Source organism: Mya arenaria, chromosome 2, assembly GCF_026914265.1.
Source record: "Mya arenaria isolate MELC-2E11 chromosome 2, ASM2691426v1".
Lineage (NCBI taxonomy): Eukaryota > Metazoa > Mollusca > Bivalvia > Myida > Myidae > Mya > Mya arenaria.
The window spans coordinates 42,750,352-42,760,416 of NC_069123.1; the positions used below are offsets into that span (position 1 = coordinate 42,750,352).

A 10,065-nucleotide genomic window follows, 5' to 3' on the forward strand; every position below is an offset into this window, starting at 1 on the left:
TATACCCATGACCCCCCGGGGCGGGGCCAATTTTGACCCCAAGGCCATAATTTGAACAATCTTTGTAGAGGTCCACTAGACGATGAATCATGCCAAATATCTAAGCTCTAGTCCAAGTAAGTTCAAAGGAGAAGATTTTTGAAGTTTTCACTATAAACATATAGAGAAAACCCATGACCCCCAGGGCGGGGCCAATTTTGACCCCAAGGCCATAATTTGAACAATCTTTGTAGAGGTCCACTAGACGATGAATCATGCCAAATATCTAAGCCCTAGTCCAAGTAAGTTCAGAGGAGAAGATTTTTGAAGTTTTAACTCTAAACATATAGAGAATACCCATGACCCCCCGGGGCGGGGCCAATTTTGAGCCCAGGGCCATAATTTGAACAAACTTTGTAGAGGTCCACTAGACGATGAATCATGCCAAATATCTAAGCTCTAGGCCAAGTAAGTTCAGAGGAGAAGATTTTTGAAGTTTTCACTATAAACATATAGAGAAAACCCATGACCCCCCAGGGCGGGGCCAATTTTGACCCAAGGGCCATAATTTGAACAAACTTTGTAGAGGTCCACTAGACAATGAATCATGCCAAATATCTAAGCTCTAGGCCAAGTAAGTTCAGAGGAGAAGATTTTTGAAGATTTCACTATAAACATATAGAGAAAACCCATGACCCCCCGGGGCGGGGCCAATTTTGATCCAAGGGCCATAATTTGAACAAACTTTGTAGAGGTCCACTAGACGATGAATCATGCCAAATATCTAAGCTCTAGGCCAAGTAAGTTCAGAGGAGAAGATTTTTTAAGGTTTTCACTATAAACATATAGAGAAAACCCATGACCCCCCGGGGCGAGGCCAATTTTGACCCCAGGGCCATAATTTGAACAATCTTTGTAGAGGTCCACTAGACGATGAATCATGCCAAATATCTAAGCTCTAGGCCAAGTAAGTTCAGAGGAGAAGATTTTTGAAGTTTTAACTCTAAACATATAGAGAATACCCATGACCCCCCGGGGCGGGGCCAATTTTGACCCCAGGGCCATAATTTGAACAAACTTTGTAGAGGTCTACTAGACGATGAATCATGCCAAATATCTAAGCTCTAGGCCAAGTAAGTTCAGAGGAGAAGATTTTTCAAGTTTTCACTATAAACATATAGAGAAAACCCATGACCCCCCGGGGCGGGGCCAATTTTGACCCAAGGGCCAAAGATTTCTAAGAAAGTCTGGTTTAAAGGCTTTCAAAATGCATCTGGGTACTCAATTAGTAAAAATTAACCTTTGAGTTGTTAAAAAAGTTATTGCAAATCGTCCAAAAGACTATATATTTGATATTTTTGTCATAATTGTTTTGGAATTAATGAACTTTTCTGCACATTTATCGCATTAATGCACCAGTCAATTGTAACCTTGGACCCTCCAGGTCCAGTGGTAAACTGGGGATGCTGTGTTTTTACCATTCAGGTGTCCCTGCAGTGCCGGGTGAATGCGGTGGTTTTGTCTTGGCGCAAAATATAGCAGTGTGGGGGCATTTGGCAGGTATTTTAACATCTGTCAATCTAGGGCGTCTTTCATCTAACCATTCGCTTGAGCCTGCTTGCGATCTTGTCCTTTGCCCAATTTCCCTGCTTTTGTCAATTTGGATGGACAGGTCCTGCCAGTGGTTACAGTTTTCAGCCAGCTTCTTGCTGCTTTCTACACTGAGCTGGAAATCAACAGGCATTGCTGTATCCCCGCATCCTACTTCTTTCCATGGCTCATAAAGTGATTCCATGAGATTGGCCTGAAATTAAAAATAGACTTCATTAAAAAATCATTCGTTAACCAACATTTTCTTTACTTTCAGATGAAAGCGGTCTAGATATGCTGGTTCTAGCTGCAGAGAATGAAAAACTCACAACAACAAATTGCCAAACTTATACTTGAAAATGAAAACATCCTTCGAAGCCAACAACCACGTCAAAAGGAAAGCTCAAGCAGCAACAAAGTATTAAGTGCTCAATGTCTGAGGCAAAATACAAAGAAAGATGAATTTCAATACTACACTGGATTGAAAAAAGAACAATTTGAATCCTTTTTTCATTTTGTAGTGCCAGTTGAAAAGCCTTTTAATTTTTCAAAAAAACTCAGCTGTGTTGAAAATTTTTCAATGGAAGACCAGTTGCTAACCCTTGCAGAAATTATTTCAATGTATTTTCAAATCCTAACAATTCCTATGATTTCTTAGCAATTACCAATGTTTTCTCATTTGCAAAACATTGGAATTCTTTGGAATAGACAATCCTAACAAATCCAAAGAATTCTTTAGACTTCCTTGGATATTTATATTGGAAAAGAAAGTAAAAGATTGGAATAATAATTCAAACTTATCCTTAAGCTTTACTTAGAAATGCAATCATTTTTCTGTAAAATGAAAATCCTAACATTAATGGATTAGTTAGGAATTTATTATCATGACATTGAGCACAACAAGAATTCAACAGTTTCCTTTTTCAGATTTTTTTCAATATAATGTCTAATGTTTACCAATGGTATTAATTAATATTTGTGATGAGCATTTTGTTATCACCTGTTGCACAGTATTCATCAAAACATCAGTCCATGAGGTATTTTCATGAACCTTACTTTTTGAACTTGAATCATTGAAGTTTAATGAATTTGATAAACTGTTTAACCATTCAAAAGATGAGACGACCAGCAGAATATAATAAGGTGCATCAGCAACAGGCAGATAGTTGAGGTAGCTGTGGTTACAACTGACTGGTGCATTTAGAGTAACACTATTGGCCCAGTCATTACCCAAAGATTATCAATTAAAAAAATAACATGCTTAAAGTAAATTCAATATCAAAATAACATGAACATTAAAATTAAATTTATTTTAATTAAAGCACCACATATATCATATGTATCATGTAAGGTGCCATAGATTGTTCCACTCACAGGTGATTGTCACATTGCCTGGATACAGTAATATATTTTTATATATTTTTTTATTTTATTTTTATTATTATTTATTATTTTTGTCAAGATAGTGAATATATGACATTTAAAAACAAGAGTGACACTCACAAAATACGCCCATCAATAATTCTAAGACAACTTACTGTCACATTGGCCCTTTGAGAAGCAAGCTTTTCAAGAAGCAAATGATTTGGCACAATATGGCATTAACAGAGAGTAGACAAAGCTTAAATAGCAAGGGCAGTAATCCTGAAGTGCTTCGGGGCATTTGGCTGATTATCATACTTGACCGATTTATTTTACCAACAAATATTTTCAACAAGTTTGGTGAAGATCAGATGATAACTGTTCAAATTAGACAGTGGACAAAGCAAAAATGGCAAATTTTGACCAATTCAAGGGCCATAATCCTGAAGAGCCTGGCTGGTTATAGAACTTTGCCAAGAATATATACCAACAAACATTTAAGTTTGGTGATATTCGGATAAAAACTGTTCAAGTTTGAGAGTAGACAAAGCTAAAATGGCCAATTTTGATAAATTCAGGGGGCCATAACTCTGGAATGCCTAAAGCGATTAGGCTGGTTATCGAACTTGACCTAGATATTTCACCAACAAACACTTTCATGAAGTTTGGTGGAAATTGGATGAGAAATGTTCAAGTTAGAGAGCGGACAAAGCTAAAATGGACAATTTTGACAAATTCAGGGGGCCATAACTCTGGAGTGCCTAAAGCGATTTGGCTGGTTATTGAACTTGACTGAGATATTTCACCAACAAACACTTTCATGACGTTTGGTGGAAATTGGATGAGAAATGATCAAGTTAGAGAGCGGACAAAGCTAAAATGGCCAATTTTGACAAATTCAGGGGGCCATAACGCTGGAGTGCCTAAAGCGATTTGGCTGGTTATCGAACTTGACCTAGATATTTCACCAACAAACACTTTCATGAAGTTTGGTGGAAATTGGATGAGAAATGTTCAAGTTAGAGAGCGGACAACATTGTGGAGCCGCCCGCCCGCCCGCCCAATTTTGACAAATTCAGGGGGCCATAACTCTGGAGTGCCTAGAGCGATTTGGCTGGTTATCCAACTTGACCTAGATATTTCACCAACAAACACTTTCATGAAGTTTGGTGGAAATTGGATGAGAAATGTTCAAGTTAGAGAGCGGACAACATTGTGGAGCCGCCCGCCCGCCATGGGTGTTCCCATAATACGGCCATCATAAGATGGGCGTATAAAAATATTACTTACTTTTTCAAGAAAAATTGTGGAATATTTTTTAAAATGACATATATTCACTATCTTGACCAAAAAAGAAAAATAAAAAAAAATAAAGATATGTATAATGTGGTCAACACTGGTTAATTAGTTGTCTAAAAAGTTAAATGTACCTTCTTTCAAGGTTCACTAAACTAAAACAACCCTACAATCATTGACAATGACGCAATGCGATGTCCAGAGTTTTTTTTCCAACTGCCGGTTTTGCTTATGTCTTTATTAATTAGAAATAAAATTAGATGGACCATGATCTCTGAGTATGGGGAAAAATGCAATTGATTGGCTTGTAATCGATTGTCTCACAAATATTTACAAAATAGTCATATTCTAACGTAGCTATATTCTAACGTTAACCATTTAGTACAAAACTGGCGGAGATAGTTTCAAACACCCACCCGTTGAAATAATGCGCCAAATTAACTGAAGTGTCGTTTTCTTTATTTAAGGTAATTTCAAGCCAAATAAGGGGTATAATTCAATAACTTTTATAACGATCTTTTACGCTAACATTATTGTTTAAAATAACATAGCGACATTTTGAAGTAATCACTAATGAGCAAATATGTTTTGTTGTAATACATTTTCGCGACAAATGTACGAAATACGTTTGTGTAGAAACACAGTTAAATGAATGTTTGTGACTAGTGTACAGCTAATACTTCATTTGTTATATATTTTAACAGCTATTATATTTGTTTCTTAATGTATGTAAGCTATTTTTGCCTAGAAAAAGAATCAATTGCCATAAAGGGCCGGCAGCGATGCAAAAGTGGGTGGGGAAGGTCCAAAGCGTAAACGTTTAAAAAGTCCATCTTTTATATAGTTTTGAGGAATGATCTTTTAGGGGTGTGAAACATATATTATTGGCAACATGTTTTGGGGTAGTAAGGAGTTAACAAATTTTACAATAGAAGATTAATTAATATTTTGGATCAAAAAAACTTTCACATTTATTCAGAAAAGTCTGTTGACATTGCTTATCACTTTGTTTTTACGTCAAAATGCCCCAGACTACCTATTCAACAATGTTGTGAGTTCTTTATTATATCTTGTCAAATAAAAAAACGAAGTTCTTCAGGAAAATAATGAAAAGTAGTGGATGAGAAATCATTTCTTGGTTACAAATATCTTTTTAAATATAGCTGCAATCAATACAAAGCCCCAGTTTTAATAAATTTGACTCACAAAAAAAACATTATAGCATGATAAAATCTGATTTCGTAAAATATGCTCAACTCCTAAGCCGCTTCAGAGTCTTAGATGATTTTTTATTTGGCGACTCTATGTGTCCAAATCCCACTTGTTGTTTTCTTAGCAAAGAATGACAGATCCTAGCGCTAAGTATATTGAGCGGAAAGGTAACGGGCACCTGCTAGATGATTTCAAAATGGCGATGCTTTATTGTCAGAAGTCTATCTAATTTAAACTTATTATTTGTGTTTCATTAAAAACTTAGATGTGTAATAAGTAAAAGGTATGGGCTAAAATAATTAAAGTGTAACTTTTGTGTTATTATTTAACAGTGAAGAGTTAAGTACGTGGACTAACAGATGAAGAATATATTTTACATTGGTATGGATCAGTCAACTTGTGGCGTTTAGAAAATAAAATGAATGTCCAAATGTTAAAAAAGTTCCCTAAACGTGCATTATTGTGGCTAAACTCCTAATTACAGCTTCTCATGTTGCAATGGATAAATGGGTATGAATCATGCTTGTGAAATATTAATCCTCAAAACTAAGTAGAAATTGATTTTTTAACATTTTCAATTTTGGTCCTTCAATGGGTATCTGCATCGCTGCTGACCCTTTACCTTTTAAATAACCACTATGCAAGCAAATTATAGTTTAGTGTCTGAAATGATGTTTCTTCTATTTTAGCCGGCCTTAAGGAGCTAACAAAGAAATCATCAATCCACAAAAAGAATCAACCAGTGAAGGAGAAAAACATTCAAAGCTGTAAATTGCCAAATCCATCAGTGAATAGACTATTTTTCAATGCACATGGTAAGATTTTCATTCTGATTTTGATAACAATATGGTGGATGTGTGGAGTGGAACGGACAAACACTAATGAGAATCTTTAAAAAAAATCAGACTCAATAAATTTGAGCACTTTGGTTCGAACGAATAAAATAAGCTATCATTAATTTATATACCTGCGACATTGAAATCTTAATTTGCACTGATATGATAACCAACTCGCCATTAGTTATTGGAAAATATTGGCAGTACAAATAAAAAAAAAGAAATATTTTTCAGGTTGGAAGATGGATGTCAAAGTCTCAGACAAAAGCTTCCAGAGTTAAGAAAAGATGACTTTAACGAAAACAAGCACGAGAAGAATGACTGCAAAAAAGCTTTTCGCAGATGCGTTTCCTCATCAAGTGTATAAGGAAAACGGACCTGTCTACACAGACTAGATGTAAATGTCAAGGACTGAAATGAGCAATTCAATGGCTCCTTTCTAATTGTGTTAAGTGTCATAAAAAAATAAAACTGTTATAAATGGACGTGTAGTAATGATGAAATTATCACCCTGTTGCAAATACATTTACTTATTCATGAACTTTGTTCATGAATGACATTTTGAAAAAAATCATGTTCATGTACTGTCAAGTTCATTAACTAAGTGGGAGTTCATGAACCTGATTTGTCCAAATTGTCATTCATGAATAGTTCACGTTATTCTCAAAAAGCACACGCTTGACATCAATGACATGGATAAATAATTTGCTGGACTAAAGAAGCTCCATACATGGAAAATGCCAAATGCGAATCAACTAATACGCTGTCGTTCTAGAATCAAAAACAACAACCGTATAACTAATTTTATCAGTAAATACAAAACTGTGAGTCTAGCCCGCTGATGCAAAAAATTAAGTCATTAATAACTATGCATTTAAACTCCAGAATGACCTTTATGAACCATTAATGAACAGGTGCATAATTATTGTTTCTTAAATACAATAACTTTATAAACTGTGTAAGTTTGAACTTTATATCCATTTCAAGCACATTGGTTAAAAGTACATGTTTAAAAAATGCTGTAAGAGCTCAGAAGGGCATGTGAGCGAATTTCATAAAGCATGTTAAGAGCATCTTGGGTCATTTGCTTTCTTACCCTACTGCGATCATACAGCATAAAAGCAGTAAAATGTGAGCAATACTTATAATTTTAAATACTTAATGAAAAAAATTGCGGTTAAACAGTAGGAGTACTTTTACCTCGTTCTGTGCTTATTACAGGCAGAAAAAGGACTTGCAGTTTACTCTATATTGATCATGGAGTTAAAGACCTTCACCAACAGTAATGTATATAAATAATGCAATTGAGTATTTGTTCTTTTAAAAATGTAACCAACAACATACTGTGAAATCATTAATGTTCGTGGTTTTCGTGGGTTAGGTGATCCACAAATTCAAGATCCCACGAAATAAAGACCCTTTATTCACTTTTTCAATTGCCATGTTATGTACATACTCTAGTTTATTCGTACCAGAGGCCGCAGTATACAGCGTAAATATCCGTCTCACTGTATATCTTACTATAATTGTTCTGTTAATATATTATATCTGCCTTTAACAAATTATAAACCAAATCATTCAAATGTGTTTTTATGAACCAAATGACAGAAGCACGTGCCTAAACGTGTGTTATTCATGAAAATCTCCAGGTTAACAAGATGTGAGTGATGAGTGTCGGTTTTCGATTTTTTTTCGATGAATGAAATAATTAATCGATTACATTGGAGGCTACTGAGCACCCAACGTGACAATGTACAAAACAACGTGTTCATAATACTTATTAAACAAAAACGTGTGAATAAATATTGAAATGATTTGATATGAAATAAGATGATATTTAAAAGTGATTGAATTTGTAAACATCATCTATCTTTTGGAAATGCTTACTCAAATATTCGGACCTTCTCGGTGTTTTCACAGTTTGCAAAATTCTTAATTGGCATTCAATGGCTTCGCCTATCCATATTTATGATCAGGGTACATCTTCTTTTAGGACCTTAATTTAAATCGATAATTGACATGGGTATATGCACTAATTGGCATGTCGTACCACTTTGAAATAGCGAGTGTCATAAACCGAGTGACGTAGAGGACGGAAATCACGGGCCAGCGCGTAGAGATAATGCAGACGATCTAGGACAATCGCAGTTACGATTTTTTTATCAAAAATGAAAAACCACAAATTGAAGTACCCACGAAATTGTAAATTTTCGGCAAACCATGAAATTTCATGCCAACGAAGATAAATGATTTCACAGTATATTAGTATGAAAGAATAGCTGATTTTGTAATGTATTATAATATATTTGTTTTAAATGACTACTCCTTAATTAAGAAAAGTAATCTACATTTCATGATGAAATGGAATTGGTTACGTAAAACTGGAGCTTACAAGAAAGTGTTCTCCAGTCCTACAGTTTATGCCACTACTGAGCATCAAGCTGATGCTTTGGATTATCAGTGGAACTAATCTACCATAGCTGTAAACTGACCACTTGACCCTTTCCCTGCTGGGAACTGTTTGCCTGACTAATTTGATTGTAATAGCTGTTCTTGTCTTGAGATTTGGGCCATTTTATGTTAGGAGGTTTTTCTTGGTATTTCAACTTTCGCTAACTTGATTATTAAAATAATATTATTATCGAATGCTTTTGTATAAATTTTGTTTATCATAATTATTATTATTATTATTATTACGGTAGTTCAAAATCCACTATACTGACGTCCATCAAGTATCATTGTGCAATGTTTAAATAACGTCATAAAACAAGTTTGTCATGAAGATAACATTTATTACGAAATCATGTGTCTTTTAAATGATTTAAACCTTTGATATAAAATATATTAATAATGTGTTGATCCGGAATGTCTTATTCAACTGTTGTTGATGTTTTAAGATTTTGATTTCAGTCAGTAAGCGCCTTGTGTGACTTGAGTCAAATTCCATCTCCCCGTGATCAAAACACACTACTAATAAGTTATTACCCTATTATACGATTCTGTAATATGTATATTTCCTTTTCGCAAAGAGAAAATAATATGGAGAAAATATATATTTCTGGAAAAATGCTCTACATACATTGTATTACAGACACGTGCAATAAAAGTTCAGTGACTGCTGTGATTATAAGTTTACATTAACTGTGCATGTAGGAGTGCCAATGATTAGAAGAAGTTTGATAATTTTAAATATTATATTAAAATAAAATGAGTCATATAACATTCAAATATACTGGTATGATATCAAAAGTCTGGACATAGAGGCTTAAGATACATTATTGCTTTGTTGTGATCATTTCTCATATGATGATAATGACTTAAACTGCAATGAAACAAGTATTATATATATTGAAATAAGGTAGCAATGTTTTATGATAATTCCAAAAGCAAAGACAAAATAGTTAATGATATATGTATATATACATATATCATATGGAAAGCTTACATGCAGTGTGTAAAATGTTTAATCATTCTTCTAATGAAGAATGTTCTCACACAACAATGCAAATTAAGAAGAGAAACCTTACAAAGAAAACAAACGTTTATTTAACTGTGTCAGTAAAGAAGATTTTAATCGCTGTTTCAAAAGCTACATTTTAGGAAATGAACTTTCTAGAAAATTACATAAACGAAGATGCACAAACACAAAGAGGGCTTATATAATTCACATGAAAAGTGGGCAATGATGTTTTTTGAAATGCATTTTAGCAAAGACCACAATGTCAATGTATCAATAGAAACCTATGAAAGTTTCAACATCAAGGTTATATAGTGCTCAGATAAAATAAGT

The 10,065-nt window shown here is 34.2% G+C and overlaps 1 long non-coding RNA gene across 4 annotated transcripts; it reads left to right on the top strand.

Moving 5' to 3' along the window:
- Nucleotides 1–1,790: 1,790 nt before the first annotated feature.
- Nucleotides 1,791–10,065, top strand: LOC128223881 (uncharacterized). Of its 4 annotated transcripts, none has more exons than XR_008259392.1 (3): nt 1,791–1,987; nt 6,129–6,254; nt 6,510–10,065. It is a non-coding gene; the product is annotated as an uncharacterized LOC128223881 (long non-coding RNA). The 4 variants fall into 4 exon arrangements; XR_008259390.1 differs by lacking the exon at nt 1,791–1,987 and adding an exon at nt 5,593–5,722; XR_008259389.1 differs by lacking the exon at nt 1,791–1,987 and adding an exon at nt 5,613–5,820.